The following is an 8,321-nucleotide window of genomic DNA, read 5'->3' as shown; positions in this document are numbered from 1 at the left end:
GTGCATTTTCTTGGCAAAACTCTATTAGTCTTTGCCCTGCTTCATTCTGCATTCCAAGGCCAAATTTGCCTGTTACTCCAGGTGTTTCTTGATTTCCTACTTTTGCATTCCAGTCCCCTATAATGAAAAGAACATCTTTTTTGGGTGTTAGTTCTAAAAGGTCTTGTAGGTCTTCATAGAACCGTTCAACTTCAGCTTCTTCAGCATTACTGGTTGGGGTATAGACTTGCATTACTGTGATATTGAATGGTTTGCCTTGGAGATGAACAGAGATCATTCTGTCATTTTTGAGATTGCATCCAAGTACTGCATTTTGGACTCTTTTGTTGACCATGATGGCTACTCCATTTCTTCTGAGGGATTCCTGCCCACAGTAGTAGATATAATGGTCATCTGAGTTAATTCACCCATTCCAGTTCATTTTAGTTCACTGATTCCTAGAATGTCGACGTTCACTCTTGCCATCTCTTGTTTGACCACTTCCAATTTGCCTTGATTCATGGACCTGACATTCCAGGTTCCTATGCAATATTGCTCTTTACAGCATCAGACCTTGCTTCTATCACCAGTCACATCCACAGCTGGGTATTGTTTTTACTTTGGCCCCATCCCTTAGTTCTTTCTAGAGTTATTTCTCCACTGATCTCAAGTAGCATATTGGGCACTTACTGATCTGGGGAGTTCCTCTTTCAGTATCCTATCATTTTGCCTTTTCATACTGTTCATGGGGTTCTCAAGGCACGAATACTGAAGTGGTTTGCCATTCCCTTCTCCAGTGGACCACATGCTGTCAGATCTCTCCACCATGACCCGCCCGCCCTGGGTTGCCCTGTGGGCATGGCTTAGTTTCATTGATTTAGACAAGGCTGTGGTCCTAGTGTGATTGGATTGACTAGTTTTCTGTGACTATGGTTTCAGTGTGTCTGCCCTCTGATGCCCTCTTGCAACACCTACCATCTTACAGCAAAATGGCTGTCTGGGGAGGCCTTACAAATAGCTGTGAAAAGAAGAGAAGTGAAAAGCAAAGGGGACAAGGAAAGATATAAGCATCTGAATGCAGAGTTCCAAAGAATAGCAAGAAGAGGTAAGAAAGACTTCTTCAGTGATCAATACAAAGAAATAGAGGAAAACAACAGAATGGGAAAGACTAGAGATACTTCAAGAGTGTTAGAGATACGAAGGGAACATTTCATGCAAAGATGGGCTCGATAAAGGACAGAAATGGTCTGGACCTAACATAAGCAGAAGATATTAAGAAGACGTGGCAAGAATACACAGAAGAACTGTACAAAAAAGATCTTCATGACCCAGATAATCACGATGGTGTGATCACTCACCTACAGCCAGACATCTTGGAATGTGAAGTCAAGTGGGCGTTAGAAAGCCTCACTACGAACAAAGCTAGTGGAGGTGATGGAATTCCAGTTGAACTGTTTCAAATCCTGAAAGATGATGCTGTGAAAGTGCTGCACTCAATATGCCAGCAAAATTTGGAAAACTCAGCAATGGCCACAGGACTGGAAAAGGTCAGTTTTCATTCCAATCCCAAAGAAAGGTAATGTCAAAGAATGCTCAAAATACCACACAATTGCACTCATCTCACACACTACTAAAATAATGCTCAAAATTCTGCAAGCCAGGCTTCAGCAATATGTGAACCGTGAACTTTCTGATGTTCAAGCTGGTTTTAGAAAAGGCAGAGGAACCAGAGATCAAATTGCCAACATCTGCTTGATCATGGAAAAAGCAAGAGAGTTCCAGAAAAACATCTATTTCTGCTTTATTGACTATGCCAAAGCCTTTGACTGTGTGGATCACAATAAACTGTGGAAGATTCTGAAAGAGATGGGAATCCCAGACCACCTGACCTGCCTCTTGAGAAAGCTATATGCAGGTCAGGAAGCAACAGTTAGAACTGGACATGGAACAACAGACTGGTTCCAAATAGGAAAAGGAGTATGTTAAGGCTGTATATGGTCACCCTGCTTATTTAACTTATATGCAGAGTACATCATGAAAAATGCTGGACTGGAAGAAACACAAGTTGGAATCAAGATTGTCGGCAGAAATATCATTAACCTCAGATATGCAGATGACACCACCCTTATGGCAGAAAGTGAAGAGGAACTAAAATGCCTCTTGATGAAAGTGAAAGAGGAGAGTGAAAAACTTGGCTTAAAGCTCAACATTCAGAAAACGAAGATCATGGCATCTGGTCCCATTACTTCATGGGAAATAGATGGGGAAACAGTGGAAATAGTGGCAGACTTTATTTTGGGGGGCTCCAAACTCACTGCTGATGGTGACTGCAGCCATGAAATTAAGACACTTACTTCTTGGAAGAAAAGTTATGATCAACCTAGATAGCATATTCAAAAGCAGAGACATTACTTTGCTGACTAAGGTCCGTCTAGTCAAGGCTATGGTCTTTCCAGTAGTCATGTATGGATGTGAGAGTTGGACTGTGAAGAAAGTTGAGTGCCGAAGAATTGATGCTTTTGAACTGAACTGAACTGATAATGTAAACCAATTAAAATGAATTGGGTCCAAGATGACAAGTCAAATTCAAGTAAACCTTAATCCCCAATCTATAAGCCAACAGACACACCTAGAGGTCACAGAATAGCTCCAAGGCATGGTCAAAAGAGGGAGGAGTGGGTGGTTCCCTAATGGTTGGGATGATCTCCCACTCATTAGCATATGAATTCCACCCCCTCACTAAGCCTCAGTTCAGTTCAGTCGCTCAGTCATGTCTGACTCTTTGCAAACCCATGAATCGCAGCTCGCCAGGCCTCCCTGTCCATCACCAACTCCCAGAGTTCACTCAGACTTACGTCAATCAGGTCAGTGATGCCATTCAGCCATCTCATCCTCTGTCAAACCCTTCTCCTCTTGTCCCCAATCCCTCCCAGCATCAGAGTCTTTTCCAATGAGTCAACTCTTCGTATGAGGTGGCCAAGTAGTGGAGTTTCAGCTTTAGCATCATTCCTTCCAAAGAAATCCCAGGGCTGATCTCCTTCAGAATGGACTGGTTGGATCTCCTTGCACTCCAAGGGACTCTCAAGAATCTTCTCCAACACCACAGTTCAAAAGCATCAATTCTTTGGTGGTCTGCCTTCTTCACAGTCCAACTCTCAAATCCATACATGACCACAGGAAAAACCATAGCCTTGACTAGACGGACCTTAGTTGGCAAAGTAATGTCTCTGCTTTTGAATACACTACCTAGGTTGGTCATAACTTTTCTTCCAAGGAGTAAGTAGTGTCTTTTAATTTCATGGCTGCAGTCACCATCTGCAGTGATTTTGGAGCCCCACAAAATAAAGTATGACACTGTTTCTAATGTTTCCCCATCTATTTCCCATGAGGTGATGGGACCAGATGCCATGATCTTAGTTTTCTGAATATTGAGCTTTAAGCCAACTTTTTCACTCTCCTCTTTCACTTTCATCAAGAGGCATTTTAGTTCTTCTTCACTTTCTGCCATAAGGGTGGTATCATCTGCATATCTGAGGTCATTGATATTTCTCCCGGCAATCTTGATTCCAGCCTGTGCTTCTTCCAGTCCAGCGTTTCTCATGATGTACTCTGCATAGAAGTTAAATAAGCAGGGTGACCATATACAGCCTTGACATACTCCTTTTCCTATTTGGAACCAGTCTGTTGTTCCATGTCCAGTTCTAACTGTTGCTTCCTGACCTGCATACAGATTTCTCAAGAGGCAGGTCAGGTGGTCTGGTATTCCCATCTCTTTCAGAATTTTCCACAGTTTATTGTGATCCACACAGTCAAAGGCTTTGGCATAGTCAATAAAGCAGAAATAGATGTTTTTCTGGAACTCTCTTGCTTTTTCCATGATCCAGTGGATGTTGGCAATTTGATCTCTGGTTCCTCTGCCTTTTCTAAAACCAGCTTGAGCATCAGGGAGTTCATGGTTCACATATTGCTGAAGCCTGGCTTGCAGAATTTTGAGCATTACTTTACTAACATGTGAGATGAGTGCAATTGTGTGGTAGTTTGAGCATTCTGTGACATTGCCTTTCTTTGGGATTGGAATGAAAACTGACCTTTTCCAGTCCTGTGGCCATTGCTGAGTTTTCCAAATTTGCTGGCATGTTGAGTGCAGCACTTTCACAGCATCATCTTTTAGGATTTGAAATAGCTCAACTGGAATTCCATCACCTCCACTAGCTTTTTCATAGTGATGCTTTCTAAGGCCCACTTGACTTCACATTCCAAGATGTCTGGCTCTAGATGAGTGATCACACCATCATGATTATCTGGGTCATGAAGATCTTTTTTGTACAGTTCTGTGTATTCTTGCCACGTCTTCTTAATATCTTCTGCTTCTGTTAGGTCCAGTCCATTTCTGTCCCTTATTAAGCCCATCTTTGCATGAAATGTTCCCTTGGTATCTCTAATTTTCTTGAAGAGATCTCTAGTCTTTCCCATTCTGTTGTTTTCCTCTATTTCTTTGCATTGATCGCTGAAGAAGGCTTTCTTATCTCTTCTTGCTATTCTTTGGAACTCTGCACTCAGATGCTTATATCTTTCCTTGTCTCCTTTGCTTTTCACTTCTCTTCTTTTCACAGCTATTTGTAAGGCCTCCCCAGACAGCCATTTTGCTTTTTTGCATTTCTTTTCCATGGGGATGGTCTTGATCCCTGTCTCCTGTACAATGTCACGAACCTCATTCCATAGTTCATCAGGCACTCTATCTATCAGATATAGACCCTTAAATCTATTTCTCACTTCCACTGTATAATCATAAGGGATTTGATTTAGGTCATACCTCAATGGTCTAGCGGTTTTCCCTACTTTCTTCAATTTAACTCTGAATTTGGCAATGAGGAGTTCATGATCTGAGCCACAGTCAGGTCCTGGTCTTGTTTTTGTTGACTGTATAGAGCTTCTCCATCTTTGGCTGCAAAGAATATAATCAATCTGATTTCGGTGTTGACCATCTGGTGATGTCCATGTGTAGAGTCTTCTCTTGTGTTGTTGGAAGAGGGTGTTTGCTATGACCAGTGCATTTTCTTGGCAAAACTCTATTAGTCTTTGCCCTGCTTCATTCCACATTCCAAGGCCAAATTTGCCTGTCACTCCAGGTGTTTCTTGACTTCCTACTTTTGCATTCCAGTCCCCTATAATGAAAAGGACATCTTTTTTGAGTGTTAGTTCTAAAAGATCTTGTAGGTCTTCATGAAACCATTCAACTTCAGTTTCTTCAGCGTTACTGGTTGGGGCATAGACTTGTATAACTATGATACTGAGTGGTTTGCCTTGGAGATGAACAGAGATCATTCTGTCGTTTTTGAGATTGCATCCAAGTACTGCATTTTGGACCCTTTTGTTGACCATGATAGCTACTCCATTTCTTCTGAGGGATTCCTGCCCGCAATAATAGATGTAATGGTCATCTGAGTTAAATTCACCCATTCCAGTCCATTTTAGTTCGCTGATTCCTAGAATGTCGACATTCACTCTTGCCATCTCTTGTTTGACCACTTCCAATTTGCCTTGATTCATGGACCTGACATTCCAGGTTCCTATGCAATATTGCTCTTTACAGCATCAGATCTTGCTTCTATCACCAGTCACATCCACAACTGGGTATTGTTTTTGCTTTGGCTTCATCCCTTCATTCTTTCTGGAGTTATTTCCCCACTGATCTCCAGTAGCATATTGTGCACCTACTGACTTGGGGAGTTCCTCTTTTGGTATCCTATCATTTTGCCTTTTCCTACTGTTCATGGGGTTCTCAAGGCACTAAGCGCAGGCGGCTGTGAGCCAGCTCACTAAGCGTGGCTGAGAGGAGCTACCCCACGTCCGAGGTCAGGGGCAGTGGCCTAGAGTGCCAGGCTGCGACGGGGCAGGAACGGCTGAGAGGAGCTACCCAAGACCGGGGTCAGGGGCGGTGGCAGAGAGGAGCTACCCTGCGTCCGAGGTCAGTGGCGGCAGCTGGGAAGAGCTACCCCGCGTCTGAGATCAGGGCAGCTGCCTAGAGTGTCAGGCTGCAATGGCGCAGGAACGGTCAAGAGGAGCTACCCAAGTCCGAGGTTAGGGGCGGCGGCCAAGAAGAGACATCCCGTGTCCGAGGTCAGGGCAGCGGCCAGGAGGAGCTACCCTGCGACTGAGGCCAGTGGCGGCCAGGAGGAGACACCCCGCGTCCGAGATCAGGGGCGGCCAGGAGAAGCCACCTCGCACCTGAGGCCAGGGGCGGTGACCTTGAGGAGCCACCTGGAGCCCAAGGCCAGGAGCGGCAGCTGGGAGGAGCCACCCACGCCCGAGGCCAGGGCCGGCGGCCAGAGGAGCAACCCGAGGAGTGGTGGCTGCACAGGCACAGGAGAGCCTAGAGGAGCTATCCCTCATTGAAGGTCAAGAATGGTGGCGGTAAGGAGATATCCCTCCTCCAAGGTAAGGAACAGCAGCTGTGCTTTGATGGAGCAGCTGTGAAGAGATACCCCATGCCAAGGTAAGAGAAACCCAAGTAAGATGTTAAGTGTTGCAAGAGGGCATCAGAGGGCAGACACACTGAAACCATACTCACAGAAAACTAGTCAATCTAATCACACTAGGACCACAGCCTTGTCTAACTCAATGAAACCAAGCCATGCCTGCGGGGCAACCCAAGACGGGCAGGTCATGGTGGAGAGGCCTGACAGAATGTGGTCCACTGGAGAAGGGAATGGCAAGCCACTTCAGTATTCTTGCCTTGAGAACAAACTCCTAGGTATAAAATAAGTAAGATATAAGATTTCAATGTACAGCATTGGGATTATAGTGAATATTTTATAATAACTTTATACAGAGTATGATTCATGAAAATATCAAATCACTGTTGTGCACCTGAAACTTATATTGTAAGACAACTACATGTCATTAAAAAAATAAATACATAATATTTTTAAAAGGAAGCATGAAATTGGAAAATGATTTGAACTTCTAATTCTATCTAATTCTGCAACTAAATAGCTGTGTAATTTTTGGTTAAGTCATTTTACTAATAAGGGTCTAGGTCATTTCATTTCTATAGTTTGGTGTTTTGACTTGGCATTATGAATTTATTCCAATTCTAGTTCTTACATGACATCCTGGGAAGAGCCCATATGCTTTCACCCTTCCCCACTACTCACACAAAATAAAATACACACACACACACACACACACACACACACACACACTCTTTGTTTCTTACAGATTAAAGTACCATTGATGCTAGATTCAATCCTTTGGACTCAGACTCTTTCTTTCTTCCAATGTTTACCATGGGGACTTTGCCTTTCAGAGTCCCCATGTCTCCATCTAGAAAATGTGGATTTAGAGCTTAATCTTGCCAATCTCTAAAACTTTAGGTCTGTAGATCTCTAATTAAAATGCAAATATCATAGAGAGAAGAAGACACTTAACAAGCTATTAGTCATTTCTTTAAACTCCTTCCAAGCAGAAAAGACTGGAAAAGCCAGACAAAAATGGAACATGTGGAAATGCCTCCCTAAAGCAGTCATGAATCCCCTAAAACAAGAGAATATCACAAAATAATAAATACACATTACTTGGACTTTATAAATTTGTCTTTATTTGTATTTGTGCAAGCATTTCTGATTTTCTTCTATGGGTAAGGGAAGCAGCAAGTCAAATGCCTTCTGAGGAAAAGGGAATTCTTCCCTCTCCTCTTTCTGCAGTAGTCATGTACGGATATGAGAGTTGGACCATAAAGAAGGCTGAGCACTGAAGGATTGTTGCTTTCAAACTATGGTGCTGGAAAAGACTCTTGAGAGTCCCCTGGACTGCAAGGAGATCCAACCGGTCAATCTTAAGTGAAATTAACTCTGAATATTCATTGGAAGGACTGATGCTGAAGCAGAAGCTCCAATACTTTGGCCACCTGATGTGAAGAACCGACTCATTGGAAAAGACCCTGATGATGGGAAAGATTGAAGGCAAGAGGATAGTGGGCAAGAGAGGATGAGATGGTTAGATGGCATAATCAACTCAATGGACATGAGTTTGAGCAAACTCCAGGAAAGAGTAAAGGATGGGAAGCCTGGCATGCTGCAGTCCATGCGGTCGCAGAGTCAGACACAACTGAGTGGGTGAACAACAACAGTTCTGAAAACTAGAAGTCCATATTTTTATTGTCCCCGTACTTTTGCTTTTTCCTAAATGTCATAAAGTTGGAATCACACAGCATGTTTAATATTTCCTTCTTTCACTTGGTAATATGCATTTAAGACTCCTCCATGTCTTTTCATGACTTGACAACTCATTTTGTTTCAGCACTGTTTGGATATTCTACTGTCTGGTTGTAACAGACTTAA

At 43.2% G+C, this 8,321-nt stretch overlaps 1 long non-coding RNA gene across 1 annotated transcript in view; it reads left to right on the top strand.

Moving 5' to 3' along the window:
* The window catches only part of LOC120881969, a 19,184-nt gene extending 11,723 nt beyond the window's left edge, over positions 1 to 7,461 (top strand). Inside the window, exon 3 of the long non-coding RNA XR_005725398.1 lies at positions 7,448 to 7,461. This is a non-coding gene — a long non-coding RNA (uncharacterized LOC120881969). The remainder of the gene's footprint in view (positions 1 to 7,447) is intronic.
* Positions 7,462 to 8,321: the final 860 nt, after the last annotated feature.

Source organism: Oryx dammah, unplaced genomic scaffold (genome assembly GCF_014754425.2).
Source record: "Oryx dammah isolate SB20612 unplaced genomic scaffold, SCBI_Odam_1.1 HiC_scaffold_23, whole genome shotgun sequence".
NCBI lineage: Eukaryota > Metazoa > Chordata > Mammalia > Artiodactyla > Bovidae > Oryx > Oryx dammah.
Note: the sequence above shows the minus strand (reverse complement) of the source record. Positions and strands in the feature narration are given on the sequence as shown.